The sequence below is a fragment of the Delphinapterus leucas genome, chromosome 20 (genome assembly GCF_059928025.1).
Source record: "Delphinapterus leucas isolate spDelLeu-1000000601 "Yukka" chromosome 20, BTC_Dleu_Yukka2, whole genome shotgun sequence".
In the NCBI taxonomy this organism is placed as follows: domain Eukaryota; kingdom Metazoa; phylum Chordata; class Mammalia; order Artiodactyla; family Monodontidae; genus Delphinapterus; species Delphinapterus leucas.
The window spans coordinates 11,627,905-11,645,547 of NC_143148.1; positions in this window are offsets into that span (position 1 = coordinate 11,627,905).

Below are 17,643 nucleotides of genomic sequence, written 5' to 3' on the forward strand. Positions count from 1 at the left end.
GTCCCCCGACTCCCCCGCACCTCGCCCCGTCCACATCTCTCCCACCTCCCCAGCTCTCCCTGCCTCTCCGGGCCCCCTCCCTCCTGCCTCCGCACCCCCCCACCCCCACCCCCTATTGGCCCCTCTCATTTCCGTGTTGGTTTTGATTTCTCTTCCCGACGCTTTCAACTCCCCGCCGCCTCCTCCGGACACGTTATAACGAGGAGCCGTGGGATCGGCGCTCCGGGGCCTGCTCCCACGCTCCCCCCTCATCTCTCTCCCGCTCGCATCTCTGCCATCTCGAGGTCTCTGCCTGCCTCTTCTCCCGTCTCTGTCCTCCTCCTGTGTCCTGTCAGGCCCACGGGGACCGGCCCCCACCCCCTCTGGTTCTGTCCCCTTCCCTGCATGTCTGCCCTGACTGTCCGGGGTGCAGCGCCGCATCTCTGGGTCCCCATGTCTCTCCGTCCCTGGGTCCTCACATCTCTGCGTCTCCACACCACCCTGTTTTTATGTCTCTGGGTCCCCACATCTCTCCTCCCAACATCCCTGTCTCCATGTCTCTCTGTCTCTGTCTCCCCGTCTCCGAATCTCTGTTTCTGTCCCAGCATCCGTCTCTTGGGGCCCCTTTGATCTCGCCCTGCCCCCGGCGCCCCCCTGGCCCCATTGATCGCAGATCGACCGATGGGGGGAGCAGGGCCTGCGGGGCTGGGGCTGCGGCCCTGGCAGGGGCCTGGCAGGACACCGGACACAAGGACGGACACACAGCCCCAGTGACTGCAGACGGGGAGCTGCCTGCCGCAACCCCGACCCTCCCAGTCAGTCCGTGCGGGGCGGATGGGGACTCCGGGCAAGCTTTAATTTTTAATTTTATTTTGCTTCCTCCATACCCCCCGCCCCCCATCTCCACCGCCCGCAGCCATGGCACCGAATATGTGTGTGTGCGCGTGTAGCGTGTGTGTGCAGCAGTGTGGAGAGGGGCTGGGTGGGCGAGAGCGGCCCTTCCTCCTCTCCCTGCAAAGCAGCTACACAGACCCACACGCCGACCCAGGCACACGCACCACACTGCCACAGCTCAACAAAGTGACACACACCACACTGGCACACACAACACACAGCACAAAGATGTGTGATGCACATGTCCACAAACTCATACACATCAAGACTGTCACAACTGACACACATCACATAGACCCACACAGCAACCCAGGCACACATACCACCATGTTTCACACAACAGACAGACATGCGTGTCAAAATAGTCACACACACACCATCCCGGTCATAGACCTCAACCCAGAGACAGACACACAGTTACACACAGATATGCACGAGACACACAGCAATTCAGTCCCATACAGAAACAAAGACATACAACCATAAATCACAGACAGACAACCATAAATCACAGACAGACACACACTAACATAGGCACACTCTCATACACCAAGGCTCACAATCAAATACAGACACAGAGACCTACAATCACACACTGACACAGCGCCACACAGAAACAGACACAGCCAGCAGCACAGCCAAGCCAGTCACACACAAGTGACACGAGAGCACACGAGTCACACAGACAAGCGCCAGAGACCCTGCGTGCACACGTGCTCCATCACGCAAGGAGACAGCGGTGCACACACCACACCAACACAGCCAGCCACCGCAAGGCCACAAACACACGCGGCCTCCACACACACACACAGAGCCACACTCAGACCCACAGCCCAACTGGGTGGGCTGGGCACTCAGAGATAACCCCACCCTGGGGTCCTGATGCTCCTGCCATCATCTGTCCAGCTGTCTGTCCATCCACCCATCCATCCGTGTATGTCCCAAGCCAGCCCCTGCCCCTGCGTGTGCACGTGTGTGAGGCGCGCACTGGCCCAGGCCTGCCTCTGCTGCTGTCTCACTAGAGACAGATCCCAGCCTCTCTCAGGCCTGCTGGGTGTCAGTGTCTCTCCTCTCTCTGTCTCTCTCTCTCTCAGGGTCTTTGTGGCCCCATCTCTCTGTCTGCCTCTATCTCCAAATATCTCCATCTCTGAGTGTCTCTGTTTCTTGTCTCTGTCTCTGGGTGTCTCTGTCTCTCCCTGTCTCTGTCCCTCTCTGTCTCTCCCCATCTCTCTTTGCCTCTGTCTCCTCAGGGCCCCCATCTCCCCGGCCCCCTGGGCTGGGGTTTAACCAGTTGTTTTGATTTCTCTAAGCTGCTCCGGCTGCCTCGGGAGCCGCCTCGGGCCTCACACCCTCACCCCAGCCCCTTCATCCCTCACCCAGCGCCCCCCCCACCGCCGCCTCCCCTTAACACGATCTGCACAAGTGGAATGAAAATTGATTTTTTTTTTAAATTTCATATCTTCTCTGGGGCTCTGTCTAAAGAGGAGAGAGATGCGGCCCAAGACCCTTCTCCCTTGGCCCCCTGCACGCACACGCGCACACACCCCGACAGGCACACACATCACACCCGGACACACACACACACCCTGGGGACACACACCTCCCTACACCACACACCCGTGTAGCACACACCTGTGCACACAGTAGAGGCACACAGCAGGCCCCGGTGCACGCACGCACTCTCTCTGGACACACACCACCAGACGCGCTTCACACACACCACACACAGTGTCCCATCTGGGTGCGCACAGCCGCATGCCTGCCGTCACACACTATATTAGCACGTGCTCACCTCACACCTGTCCATACAGATTATGCCACGTCCATGCCACGTCCAAACCTAGGCTCAAGGACCTCCCATCACTGGCACCAATGAGACCCCATGGCTATCCTGGGGAGGACGGGGTCAGGAGGGTGACAGGGGCTCTCCTGCCCGGACTTGCCCCACACTCCCCAGGTCACCCTCTCCTACCCTTGCCCACATCCACCAAATGCTCCGGCCTGACCCTGGGCAGGGGTGTCTCTGTGTGTACACACACACACACCTCTCACTACTTCTCTCAAGGGCACACAGTGTCATCCCCACAACAGGCTGGCTCATTTAGGAGCTGCCTCACCCCCACACAAAACACAGGCACCCATGACGCACACGCAGCAGCACACACACAGGCTGACGCTCCCACGACGTCAGAGGCTCAGCCCCACGCGTCGCCGGGCATTGGTTCACACAGTAGTGCACATATACCATCCAACAGTCACACGTGACTACACAACCACACACACAGCCTTCAACACCCTTCATGGCTGGTCACACAGAGTATGTCACTTAATTGTCATGAACTCCTTATCCAGCCCGTTACATCCAGCCTTCCAAAATGACTGCGCGCGCACACGCACACACACCCCTTACATGTCTGATCCCAGACTCAGACACAAGCCCACAGGCTCAGACACACAACAGCACCCCCTTAACAACAAGGTATTGCCCCACACGCTCGCACAGCCAATCTGCGATACAGAGATTTGCGGGGATTTGTGACCATGTCCACAGCTAGTCCTTTGCGTGTTCCTCACACGCACACTCACCAGCCTGGCCCCTGGGGTCCCACCTGGGTGGCACTCTCGGTCCTTCCACCCCGTCTCCCTTGGGCTATTGAGCCTTCTCATCTCCTGGCCCTCAGAGATGTGGGCTGTCCTGTCCTGGTCACTCAGACACACCGTGTGGCCACCTGACTCGGAAACTCCGGACACGGCAACAGCCCTAAAGTTTTGGGGCTGTCACACACCAGACAGCTGAGCATCACACCCAAGTCACACACATGCTCACAAACATGACACGTGTGGCTTAATTCAATCCCAAGTTCTCACGCACGCACAGTCACTGTGCCCAGGAACACACACATCTCCACACGTCACATTTACACGTGCTGCAACACAAGTCACACAGTCCCACAAAAGGACAGCCAAGCCCCCACCACCACACTGTCACACACCACAGACACACACAGTCCAGATAGCTTGCACACATGCACGTGCGTGCGCACGCGCGCGCACACACACACACACACACACACACGGGAACCTCTGCCCAGGCTGACTGTGCAAGACAGACAGAGGGGTAGTTTGTCAGACAGATGGGGCACCAGCTTCCAGCCTGGAGGCGTGTTTGTGGCGCCGGGTATGGGGTGTTTGGAAGGCACGAAGCCAGGGAGGGATGGAGACCTCACACCCACCCTCACCCTGTCTCTCCCTCTAGCTGGCGTCTCTGTCTGGGGCGGTGTGTGTCTCTGTGGGTCTCTGTCTCTCTCCCTGAGCCCCAGCCTCTGCACGGATGTCCCTGGGGCTGTGGCCAGCGCACGGAACGGTGTCATTGGGGGGGGCTGGCGAGGGAGCGTCCCCGGGGAGGTGGGAGCCGCAGTGCCACGCACCCCGCCTACCAAACAGCGCTGGGGGAAGGGAGAGGGAGGGAGGCGCAGCAACCGCAGACGGACCCGGAGCCCAGGCTGCTCCCCCACGCCTGCCCCTCCCCTGGGAGACCCAGAGAGATGGAGGAAGCGCAGGGGTGGGGGGAGACAGAGAGGGAGAGACACCCACAGAAGGAGAGAGACAGAGACAGAGAGACAGCGTGATGGCGAGAGAGAGACAGAGAAGAGGGAAGCAGCACAGAGCAGGAAATAGATTGGAACAGAGATGGGAGAGACCCAGAGAAAAGATGGGAGGCCCGAGAGAGCCCCACAAAGACAGAGAGGGAGCGAGAAGCAAAGAGAGAGAGAGAGACAGAGACACCGGGACAGGGCGGGAGATCGAGTTAGGGAAACCCAGGAAAGGGGAGTGAGTCAGAGAGGCTTCACAAAGTGAATTAGAGCTGGAGGTCACGGGGAGAGAGCTGCTGGGAGGAGAGACCCCGGGTCAGGGAGGAAGGAGAGGAGGGGGCAGAGATGCGGAAAATTGAGGGATTAGGGCAGAGGCAAAGGCGAGGATGAGGGAGAGCTGCAGGGAGCTGCAGGGCAGAGCCCGGAGCCTCAGGAAAGTGAATCGGTCAGCTGAACCAGGCAGATCCCAAGTGCGGGTTCACGGCCACCTTGACACCCACCCCGGCCCTTCTGCGGGCCTGACCTAGCTCCTGGCTACCACCCCAACTCCAAAAGCCACCCCTCCCCCACCCCTCCTCACCTCCACCTGCCCCATTCCAAGCCCAGCTCCAACCCCTGCCTCATCCTGAATCCCACCCTCTTCCCAACACCAAGCTGGTCCTCAACTGCAGCTGTCTCCCTGTCCCATCCTCACACCCCAGGCCCTGCCCCACTGCCTGGGCTGGACCTTTTGGCCCCATGCCCTCTACCAGCGACAGTGACAGACGTGTAGGGGCAATGACCTCGGTTTGGTGGTGCTGGGGAGGCGGGTGGAGGGGCAGGGAACCGAAGGCAAGTGTGATCAGCCAGTCCCAGGAGCCAAGAGACCACGAGAGCCCTTCTGGACTGTACTGGCCAAGGGGCAGGGATGCTGTGTGTCCTGGTCATGGGGCTGGGCACCAAGTATGTGCTCAGGAAGTACTGTTAAAATGGAACTCAGGCTAAAGGGAGTGAGGCAGGGAAACAGAGACAGAGAGATGGTGAGTCAAGGGACAGAAAGGCAGAGACCCAGGGGCTGAGATGGAGGTGGGGAGGCAAGACCTGGGGCGAGGGGTCAGAGAGGTTAGGGACGGAGGGCAGGACCCCCGTGCCTGGAGCCAGGTGTGGGGCCTGGGCTGGCTGGAACTGGGTGCCTGGGCTTCAGGGATCCCACAAGGGCCAGAGAAGGGCCAGGGTCCGGCTGGGCTGGGGGAGGCTCGGGGCTCCAGGGGCATCACGCGGTGCTAATTCAGCGCCATCGATCAGATGGGATGAGAGCAATAAATTATTGTGACAAGATGCAATCCTGGCCCGCGCACTGCCGCCGAGGCGGATCGATCTCTGTCCCCAGCCCCACACCGGGTCCCATGCCCAGGCCTCAGCCGGCCAGGACGCCTCTGCCCACATCTCTCTCCATTCCCCCCACCACACACGCTTCCACTGACAGCCGGGTGGGGCTGCGGCCCTGGGAAAGAGACAAGAACAGAGAGGGACCCACGGAGGGAAGGTTGGCCCCTATCTGCCCCCAGTTCTCTCGCTTCCCTCCGTGTCCCGTCCTTACCACAACCCGGGAGGTAGCAACTGCCACGATGCCCATTTCACAGATGTGGAAACTGAGGCTCCGACAGGGAAAGTAACTTGGCCAAAGTCCCACAGGGGTGAGTGGTGATGCCTGGACTCAAATGCGGGACAGTATAACTTCAAGCCCCCCAAGATTTCCACCGTCAGAGGGGAGGGCAAGGGACAGAGACAGAAGAGGAGGGAGGTGACAGAGAGAGAATGAGACAGAGAGTGCAGGACACAGAGAAACAGAGAGTCAGGGTGCTATAAAGAGATAGGGAGAGATACAAAGACACTGAGAGAGACAGAAGTGGAGAAATGCAGAGAGCACAGGGAGGGGGAAAAAGAGCAGGGACAGAGAGAGACAGAGAGACTCAGATTCAGGGATAGGCAGATGGGGGAGATGGGCGGACGGAGCAGGGATGGAGTAGAGAGAGGGGATAAAAGACAAGTGGGCAGATAGGAAACAGGAGCTGGGAAAGAGGTGCCAGATGAGTAGTTCTGGAGACCAAGGTGTATCTGGGGAGACAGGTGTGTGTTGGCAGGGGGCTGCTGGTTCCATGCAGCTTGGGGGGCAGGTGGGAGCCAGGATGAGGTGACAAGCTCGGCCCAGGGGAGTCAGTGTCAGGGAGAGACAGGTGTGCCAGCAGGGAGGTGGGGCATGTCCGAGGGCAGGAGTGGAGGGAGAACGTGAGGCTGGGGTGTAGCTGGCAGGTGATTGGGGAGCAAATGATGCCAAACTGACAAGGTGGACAGTGTCTATGGAAGAAGGCAGTCCCCTGATAGGCAGGTGTGGGGGGCAAGGACACCTGGATGCCTGAAGTCAGATGGCCTCAGATGGAGGCAAATCTCCAACATCTACCAGCTTCTGAGCCCAGAAATGACTCCATTTCTCTGGGTTCAGTTTCCTTCTCTGCAAAGTGGGAATAAGGGTTAAGGGCCTGCCTCATGAGGGTCTTGCGAGGATGGAATGAGACAATGGATATGAGGAACTGAGGACGCCGCCTGTCACAGGGATGGGTTTAAGAAGCAGTGGCGGGGACGTGTTAGGAGCAGGTGCTACTCGTGAGTGGTCCGTGACCCAGCCGCAGCAGCAGCCGTAGCAGCATCACCTGGAGCTTGTTAGAAATGCAGAGTTTCAGGATCCTCAGCAGACCTGCTGCACCAGGGTCTCTGTGGTGAGACCCAGGCCTCTGTGGTCCACAAGCGCTCCAGATCTTTCCGATGCCTGCTACAGTCTGAGAACCTCTGACTTAAGGGCTTCTGCACGCTGCAGCGGGCAGGTGTGTGGTCGGCTGGGATTATATGTGTTTTATATGTGTTTAACAAATGCTACAGATGTTACTTATGCTCACTGAGAAAGGTGTTCCCTGAGGAGGTAGATGGCTGGTGACAGGTTCTATGAAAAGGGACAGGTCTTACTAGAGGGGAGCTGGCTGGAGACGGGTGTAGGGATCTGAAAGTTAGGCTCTAAAGGGGTGGGGGTGAGAGGTTGTGTGGGCAGGTGGTTGAGAGGGGTGGGGTGGGTGCACAGCATCTGAAAAAGCTATGAAGGAATGAGGGCTACGTGGATGTGGGTGGAGGAGAAGGCTAGAGGGGGACCCAGTTTTGGGTGTCAGGTGCATGTCTGTGGGGCAGGAGTGGGGAGGCCAGGGGTATGGCAGAGACCCGGATGAAGAGAGAAAGCAGAGAGAGATTAAGGAGGTGGCATGTGGAGGGCTCAGTACTTGTTTGCTGAAGAAATGACTGAACGCGGTACCGGAGCAGGTGATGCCTGAGGTAGACAGGTGAGCAATGGGCAGATGTGTGGAGATGTTGGTGTGACCTTGTGAGGCAAGGAAAAAGGAAGTGAGAAACATGGGAAATTAGGTATGTGGGAAGAGAAGAGAGGTGGATAGGTAGTACCTGAAGGACAGGTATACAGGTGAAGCAGGTACCTGTGGCCAAGGACAGATTCCCTGCCCAAACATGTATAAGTGTGAAGCTGTGCATTGGGAGACACAGAGAGACAGAGACAGAGAGACAGGGAGGAGTCGGACGCAAGGCCAGCAGCAAGTGTGCAGGTGGGGTTGGTGGGGCTTTCAGAGCACAAGGGCTTGTAGGAGACATCATGGCAGGGGAGGGACCGGAGGAAGAAGGATACACATGATACCTGGGGGCTATTGCATGTGTGAGCCATCAGGTGCGGGGGGCGGGGGGGCGTGGGTGGTTAGGAGACACGTGGGGTTGGCGCATGTGTTGCTGTCTGGGATGAGTTACCTGAAATGACAGGTATGGGGGAAGCCTTTGGAAGTAGGTGTACTTATGTTAAATTATGGGAGATGGAGTGTGAGGGAGTTAGGTGCAGGCAGAGAGAGTGCCATGAAGCAGGTGTGTTCTCAAGTGACAGTGCGTGGGACGCTCTTCCGGAAGGACCGGTGTGATGGTAGACAAGGCCAGCATCGCAAGGGAGAGGTATGGGTGAGAGCCAGGAGGGTGGGAGGGAGCGTCACCTGAGGACAGAGGAGGACGCACGTGTGAGTGCCTACATGCAAAGGAAAGGGTGTGTGTGAGAGAGAGAGAGTGAACAGGTACTGCCTGAGGGAAGACAGAGATGAAGAAATATAGATGTGTGAGAAACAAGTGTGTTTAGAGCTTTAGGGGGCAGGTCGGGTGGTGCACGTGCAGGGATAATGGGGTATGAAATGAGACAGATGCAGGCATTCAGGTGGAAAGGGCAAATTTTGGAGAACAGGTGTTACCTGGAGGTGCAGGTAAGCTATATCACGGGCATCTTTGAAGCAGGTTTCAAGGGACGAGTATTACCTGGGCGGGGGGGAGGGCGGGGGGGAGGGTGGGGGGGGGGGGCAGGTGAAAGGAAACAGGTGATACCTTTAGGGGCAGATGAAGGGAACAGGTGTGGAGGAGAGGGGTTACCTACAGGGCACAGGTATAAGGAGACGAATGTTACCTAGAGGTCCAAAGGGGGAACATCGATGTGACAGGTGCGTTGATAGACAGGTGTGGGTGAAAGGTGTAACCTGAGGCCACAGGTGTGCGCAGCACGACTCTTTGGGGTGGTGTGCTGCCTCCGTTTCACTCATTACCCCCTCCACCCCTCCCCAGGGGCCAGCTGTGCTCTCCCACCCCGCCCAGGGCTCTGGCCCGCGGCAGGGCACGCAGTTCGCTCTGGGCTTGGCCTGCCGGGCAGCCGAGGCTCCTGAGGCTGCTTGGCGATGCGGAGCGCGTCTGGGCCTCGGCGGCTGGCCGGGCGGAGGGAGCGGGAGGGGGGGCCGTTTAGCCGTGATAGATCCGCGCGCTGCTTGTCTCTTAATCTCCGGAGCGACCGATCGATTCGCTATTTCCCTTTGTTGCCAGAAAATTCGATCCTGGGCCTGGAATTAGGTCCCCGGCTTAATCTGAGCGGAAACCAGTGAGGGGGAGACAGAGATAGAGACACTGGGAAAGACAGAGACAGAGAGATATTGAGAGACAGAGAGAGGCAGAGACAGAGAGACAGAGAGATGCTGAGAAAGATAGGGGAAGGCAGAGATAGGCACAGAGATTCTGAGAGACAGTCTAAGGAGTTGGACCCAAAGAGGTAGAGACAGATGCTGCAAGAGACAGAGTCACAGAGACGGAGGGATAGATTCTGGAAGAGCTGGAGGTGGACACAGAGATCCTGGAAGAGACAGGGACAGAGAGTCAGTGAGGAGAGACCCAGCCAGGAAAGAGATGTCAGAGGTGGCCCGGCGTGGTCCTGGGACAGTTGTGAAGTGACTGGGACAGAAGAGGTGTGTGGCACTAGGCCACCTGTCCCCAGAAGGACACGCCCCCCCAAAGGTCACGGCCAGGCCTGCACTCCCAGCCCAGAAGTGTGCAGACCCCAGAATTGGCCCAAATGGCCTTCCCACAGCCCCTGGGACCCCTCACCCCAAATACCTAGAGCCCAGTCTGCAGATCCTCAGCTCTGAACTCCAGCTCCAAATCCAGACCTCCCGGCCCCCCCCCGAATCCAACCCCCCATGCTGAGCCCAGCCCCCAATATCCACGGCCCTAGTCCTGACCCCCAGCCCCAAACGGTCCGCCCTCAACCCCAAGCATCCAGTCTCTTGGCTCTGAGCCCCCAGGTCCCAAATTTCAAGCCCACAGCCCTGCTCTCTAAACCCAAGACTCTCGCCCCAAAAGTCCAGACCCACCCTCAGGTCGGCCCGCCAGCCCGCGCTCTCACCGCCACATCTCCCGCGCTCTCGACACACTCTCCAGCGCCCTGGTCCCGGACCCCTGCCCCGAGGGCGCACCTCCAGCCCTCTCTCCCTCCCTCCTCCCGGGAGTCCGACGCAGCCCCAACCGCCTCGCCGCCTCCGGCTCGGGGAGCCCAGCTCCGGAGGTCTCTGGGAAGCGCCTCCCGCGGCTCGGCCCCCGCCCCGGGAAGGAATCCCCGCCCCCCATCCCCGCCCCTGCGCCGGCCGCGGCGCTCACTCACTTTCCGGGGCTTGCGCATCCGCACCGGTCCGGGGAGAAGTGTTTAAAGTTCGGATCCCGCAGCCATGGCCCCCGCGGCGTCCTGGAGAGTGGGCACCGGGGCGGGGGACGGGGTGGGGGGAGATGCCCGGAGCCCCGGGGGGCACGGAGCCAGAGGGGGCGCGAGCAGGGAGCGAGAGTCACTGAGAGACCAGGACACCGAGAGACGGCCAGAGACACAGAGACGGGGGCGGAGCAGAGACAGGGAGATGGAAAGACCCCGAAACAGAGACGCGCAAAGAGAGAGAGAGAGAGACGCGGGAAGCTGGGGATGGAGCTCCGGGCGGGCGGCGGCGCCACGAGCGAGGCGCGGGGCAGCAGGGCCGGGGCGGGGGGCGCGGGGTCGACCGGCCTCCTGCGCCTCCTCCCGCTCTTCCGCCTCCTCCTCCCGCTGCTCCGCGGCGCGCGCCGCGCGCCTCCCGCCCTCGCGGCCGCCCGGCCCGGCTCCGCGCGCAGATATATGGAGGCTGCGGCGGCGGCGGCGGGCGGTGCGGGGGAGGGGGCGGGAGCGCGATCGATGGAATATAATTTTCCTCAAACTCGGAAAATAAAGTTCAGAGCTGATCAAATTTGAAAACAGATGTCGAATCGCGACTCTAAATAATGTTCGATCCCGGGACTGAGGGAGTGGGGGCTGCGGGCGGGGGTGGGTGGAGAGGTGGAGACCCCCCTCCTCTCCCTTTCCCTGCCCTCCGCGTCCCGCCCCTCCCGAGGAGGACGCGCGGACAAACCGACGGGCACGAGGTGGAGGTGGCAACTACGTGACCCTGCTGGACACGCAGAACTGGATCTGGACACGACTCGCGCGCACACACACAGTCTGGGTAGCAGACACACAGACACGGACATAGGGACACACGAATACACTAACACAGACAGTGCAAACACACACACAGGACACAGCCTATGGGCACATGGATACACAGCCGTAGCAGACACACACACACACAAGCATATACACCAACAGATGGACACACAGCCTGCACACACAGACCTACCCTGACTCACAGCCATTCCCTGATCCGCGGACCCACAGATTGGACACATGGACATACACAGATCCATGGTGATATACAGCTACACTCCATCCCTGACACACAAACCCTCTTGACACACGAGCCCAGGGCATGTGGACAGACACACAATCACAGACAGAACAGAGGGCAGGCACACTGACACTCCCCTTCACATGCCCACGCGGTCACAGGAGCACATACCCACAACCGCAGTGACAGGGAAGGGCCCCATCCCAGGATCCGCTCCCATTGAAATAACAAGGAAATAGCCACTGGCCTCACGACCCTGAGAGCAGCCCCCAGCCCAGAATTCAGCTCCCACTCAGATGCCCTAGCCCAGCCTGACCCTGGTCCTCACTAGACACTCTTTTTTTTTTTCGGTACGTGGGCCTCTCACTGCTGTGGCCTTTCCCGTTGCGGAGCACGTGCAGGCTCAGCGGCCATGGCTCACGGGCCCAGCCGCTCCGCGGCATGTGGGATCTTCCCAGACCGGGGCACGAACCCGTGTCCCCTGCATCGGCAGGCGGACTGTCAACCGCTGCGCCACCAGGGAAGCCTGCCACTCTTCTTTTCCCTCTCTCGCACCTACCTCACCCCTTCTCCTTCTCCCCCTTGCTGCTTCCCTCCCCCACTTTTCTCTCCCATCCCAAGGTCAGGCTCCACCCCCAAGCCTCAGTGCCACCTCCTCAGGGGATCGCCCCTGGAGTCACCTGCCTCCAGAGGGGAAAGTGTATGGGGCAAGAAATAGTGGCCAGGACAGCTCTGTGAGATCTCCCCAGCCCCACTGACCCCCGGGTGCCAATACCAAGGTGATGAGGGGATGAAGAAGGCTTCAGACAGGCCCCATCTCCAGCCCTATTCACCACTCCTCACCTGGGCAAGTCACTAAACATCCCCCAGTCTCAGCTTTCTCATCTGCAAAATGGGGCAATAATGTCAGTTACATGCTAGGGTTAAACAGGAGCATGGGAGAGCACTTGGCACCATGCCAAGCTCCAAATAAACACCCCTGCTCTGAGCATTACTACTTCAAAATAATCATATTGAAAATACTAAACATTTGGCTGGAAAATGAGAACTCCTTCACTTGTCTCTACATGGAACAACACTCTTTCAAGTAGGCAGCGGGAAGCCCCTGCCCTGGGTGTCTCTATTCCGTCATTAAGAGGAACTTGAGACACCCTCAGGAAAGTCAGCATCCTCTGGGTACCTAGAACAACCCGGACTGCACACAGCATCCTTGAAGATAGCTCACCAGCTGGACCTGTACCCCCGGGGTGCCTGTGACACCCACCAGGCTGTGGAGAACATCTTCCTGGGACCTTCACAGTGGGTGGCTCTGAATGTTCTGGAACACCCACTCTGGGGTAGGATGGCTCATCTGCACGCGGCGCCCTTTGGGAGAGAGACAACACCCTTCAGGAAAGCTAGAACACTGCCAGGGCATCAAAAACACCAACTGGAATGTATTTTGTGACCATTAAATGCGCGAAAGGGCACCTGAGAAAAGAGAAGGGACACCTTCCGGGCAGAAAGAATGCAACTGACTGTATGTTCCCCCCTTCAGGAAAACAGCACACCCTCTGGGAAGATGCCATTTATTACGGTGTACCCAGCACCCATCCTCGGAATGTTAGTGGCACCCATAAGACAGCAGAAAGCATCAGCTAAGATAGCTTTCACACCCTATCTTTAAGCCCCGCCTCCAGGAGAGACTAGGCATCTCAGGGTGTCAGAAACACCCCTAGAGTGTAGGTAATAACCATGAGCGGCTTCCAATGCCCAGTCAGAGGGTATGGAGGACCCCAAGGAGAGCTCGGATGCCCTCAGTGGCCAGGACCAGATAGGCTGTACAACACCCATCTGACTGCTCAGAACCCCCTTCCAGAGAAGATGGCTTCCTGATTTCTGGGCTGTGCATCTTTGGATGATCTATGCTCCCTCTCTGAGCCCCAGGTGGTTGGGAGGATTCCTGAGATGGACATCAGTGTGCCCTGCCTTGTGAGCAAACAGTAGCTGCTCCATAAAAGCCAGAGTTCTTGTTGTTAGACATTTCCGAGGAGGAATGTAACACCCACCAGGGCTGTGTATTCACTCGTTAGCAGTATCACCTACACCTACTTGACTTGAAGGAAGCATCTCACAGGAGGGGGACCATTAAGCTGTAGTTAACAACCCCAGGGAGGCTGCAATAGCAGATGACTGTAGTTAACACCCCGCTGAGAGAGAACGCCCTCAGGGTGTTTAATGCCCCCTGGAAATGAGAGAGAGAGAGAGAGAGAGAGAGAGAGAGGACACCCTCACCAGCCTGAAGCACCCAGTGGACTGAATTTATTACCCATGAAGGAGAGAGAACACCTCTGGGGTCTGTAACATCCATTAGACTCTTTTCAAACCCCTAGGGAGTACGAGGACCCACCCCCCCCACCCCCCACCCCGTGAGGGCTAATGCGTCCCTTTAGATTGAGGGTAACACCCCTGAAAGGTGCCTGAACACTACTAAAGGTGACTGAGGGTGAAACCAGGAAGGGTATACGCTGACCCGCCCCCCTCCTGCCACAAGAATCCATCCCCCTAACCCACTTCCAGGTGGGCAAGGTCCTCCCTGAACCACAGGAGCACAAGAGGCAAGGATGGCAGTTGGGGGCGGGGGGGGGGGGAGGGTGGAGTTGGGCTGAATAGGGTCTGTACACAGTTACAATAGCCATGACAATTGTCACTTCAATGGTATTTGCTCTGAGTAGGCACTGGCCCAAACTCTATACATAGATTAATTCTCTCAACAACAGCTCTACAAGATAAGTGCTGTTTTTAGCGTCATTCCCATTTTACAGATGAGGAGACTGAGGCACAGAAGTCACTTGCCCCCTGTTACACAGCTAGTTAGTGTTGGAAGTGGGAACTGAGCCAAGGCAGCTGGCCGGGTGGGGGGGGTTGAGTGGGGGTGGGTTGGGGGGTGGCAGTCTACGCTCCCGAGCAGCAGGCTATGCCACCCTGCTGTATACACTCCCACGTTAGACGCTGATCTTCAGCTCTGACACCCCCCCCCCACTCTGGCCTCACCCCCTACCCAGCCTGGCTCAAGGCTCCCCGAGGGCAGGGCCTGTGTCGGATTCATCTCTGGGTCCCCACTGAAGGTAGAGTCTGGCACAGGGAGGGTCAGGAAGGGAGTGAGAGGAGGGAGGGGGAGGATGTTAAAGAGAGCAGGGAGGGGAGGAGGGGGGAGGCGGTAAAGAGGGGTTCAGGGAGGAGGGCGGGCAGCCCTGGGTTCCTAGGGAGGTGGCTGAAGGAGGGCCGAGGGAGCAAGGCTGCAGCGAGGCCAGGCCTGGCCGAGGGTGTGGGGAGCGCTGAGGAAATCCAGAGCCGGGGGAATCAAGTCTGCTGGGGGAGGGGGAGCAGACAGCATCCGCCCTCCCCCACCCCTCCCCCACCCCCACCGCCTGGAAGGTGGCGAAGGATGCAGGCAGGGGATGACACGGACGACAGACAGACAGCCACACGGGCCGTCGGGAAGCCGGGGAGAGGCAGCCAGCCAGGGAAAAGGCGTGTGTGGGGGTGGGGTGGGAGTCAGACAGACGGACAAAGGAGGGGTGTTGAGAAGACTGGTGGACAGATGGGGGGAGGGGTCCTAGGAAAGGGACGGACAGGCTTAGGGCTTGGGGTTGGGGCGGAGAGGACAGACAGACAGCAGGGGAGAGTGGCCCCGTGCGAGGGGAGGACAGACAGAGGACATGCAGGGACTCGGCGGACAGATGGACGCGGTGCAGGCGCGGCCCGCGAGGCCGGGGCCAGGCCGAGGGCGCGCGCGGTGGCGGCCAGAGCGGGGAGGCGGAGGCCGGGTGAGCGGCGGTGTTTGTGGAGCTGTCGGCTGCGGTGGAATTATGAAAAATAGCAGGCATCGGAGCCGGCCTTCAGCTTCGATTAGGGGAGATGGGACATGACAGGTGCGATCAATACGCAGCCGTTCTATAAAGTGTCAAGTAATGAATCAATTTCGACTAAATTTTCCATTTTTCAGAGGCCGTTCTCCGAGAGGAGAATATCCTCTTTTGTAAAGATATTATTATCGATTTCGGCGGCAATTTGACATCAGGGGTAGTTAATTCCACTCAGAATAAAATTGAAAACACTTGAGAGAGAAAAGAGAGGCGAAGAGTGAGACAGAGAGGGAGAGAGGGGGAGGGAGGGAGGGGCTGGGAGAAGAGAGAGATGGATGGACAGAGAGACAGAGAGGGAGACAGACAGTGAGAGAGAAGCCCAGAGAGATGGGCGGGGGGAGACAGAGATATGCAGAGACACGGAGACACAGAGAGAGAAACAGAGATGACAAAGCCTGAAGTTATAGAGAGGGAGACAGAAACCGAGAGAGACATTCCGAGAGAGACTCAGAGATAGAGAGACGGGGTGGGGGGGCACTAAGAAATCGAGACAGTTTGAGAGACAAACTGAGAGAGTCTCAGAGAGAAACCCAGGTGTTAGAGACTTGCCACAGGGGTGCAAAGAAATGGACAAAGACAGATTCAGAGAAAAAGATGGAGAAAGAGGCAGGAGAAACTGACAGACAGAAGTGAGAGATGAGGAGAGACTTAAGGACCTGGGGAGAGAGACGGAGGGAGTGTTGAGCATAGAGAGGAGAGAAAACGGAAAGGAGAGGGAAGGGGTGGGGGGCAGAGGGGAGGAGAGGGGAGAGAGGCTGCTGGGAGGGAGGGGGAGGGCGGGCAAGGTCACCCAGGAGGGGGCAGAGGCTGAGGGGTCCTGGGGGCTGAGGGTGCACACAGAGATGGGAGTCTGGGGAGAGCCTCCTGCCCTGCCTGTGTTGTACCCCAAAGTCACTCTGAATGGCGGGGAGAGAGTGTGTGTGTGTGTGGGGGGGGGGCGAGGGGTCTGATCCAGGGCTCCCGGGTGTGACTGGGGTAGGGGGTCTGTGTGTGCCCTTGCATGTTGTGACGGAATCCTATTACTTGTGTGTTTCCTGGAATCACCTGTGTGTGTCCCTGTTCCCGAGCCTGCACATGCTGTGGGGTCCTGGCCTTGCAGCCCCGTGGGTCTCAGCAGCAGGCAGTGGTGACCACATTTCTGCTTAGTGCCTGTCAGTCCCCCAGCTGAAATCTCCATTTAGCCCTGAGCAGGTCACAGCCTGCCTGGAAGGGAGGCAAGAGGGGGGTGGGAGGAAGGGCCCCTGGGTTCTGAGACAGAAGGTGACTGGGGACCCTAATGCTTGGGTCTGAGGGAGGAGGAGGCTGGGGGGCTGGGGTCCTAGGTCTGAGGGAGGAGGGCGTGGAGACCCAGACTTCTGGGTCTGAGGGAGGAGTGGGCCGGTTGGCCTGGACACTCCTGAACTGGGATGGTCTGCAGACAGGCAGTGGGACAGCTGGGAAGCTCCTCAGCCATCGGGTCAGCCTCCCCACCGGAAAAGCCTGTACCTGCTGCCCCCTAGTGGACATGGGGATTAGGCCAGCCGAGGGACAGGGAGCTGACAGGTCAAGGAACCCCAGGAAGGGAAGGCAGAGGGACAGACCCAAATGGGAGCAGAGACAGAGAGACAGAAACTGAGAGATGGGGACAAAGAAACAGGTGGACACAGGAACAGAGGTGAAGACAGGACAGAGAAGTAGGCAGATAAAGGGGCAAGGGTCAGGCAGATAGGATTGAGATCCTGGTCGAAAGAGAGAGAGGAGAGAGAGGACATGGCACAGGGGCCAAATTAGAGAGGGATAGGGGAAGATGGGGGACAGAGGGGGGTCTGCCCATAGACAGTGGGCACTGAGTAAGGGAGACAGAAAGACTGCTGTTGGACAGAGAGAGGCTGGGCTAGTGGGAAGACTCTGATACAGATAGCACGAGAGACAGAGACAGAAGCCATGTGGACAGAAGGACAGTGTGACAGAGGGATGGCGGGTCGATCTAAAGAAGGGAGAAGAAGGGAGATGTAAAGAAGAAGAGAAAACCCAGTAAGGAGGCAGAGAGAAATCAGATGGACAGAGAGAGATGAAGGAAGTACAGGCTGACATAGAGAAAAGGAAAGAGAAAGAGATGGGCAGACACTCATAGACAGACAAATTGACAGAAACTGGCAGGCA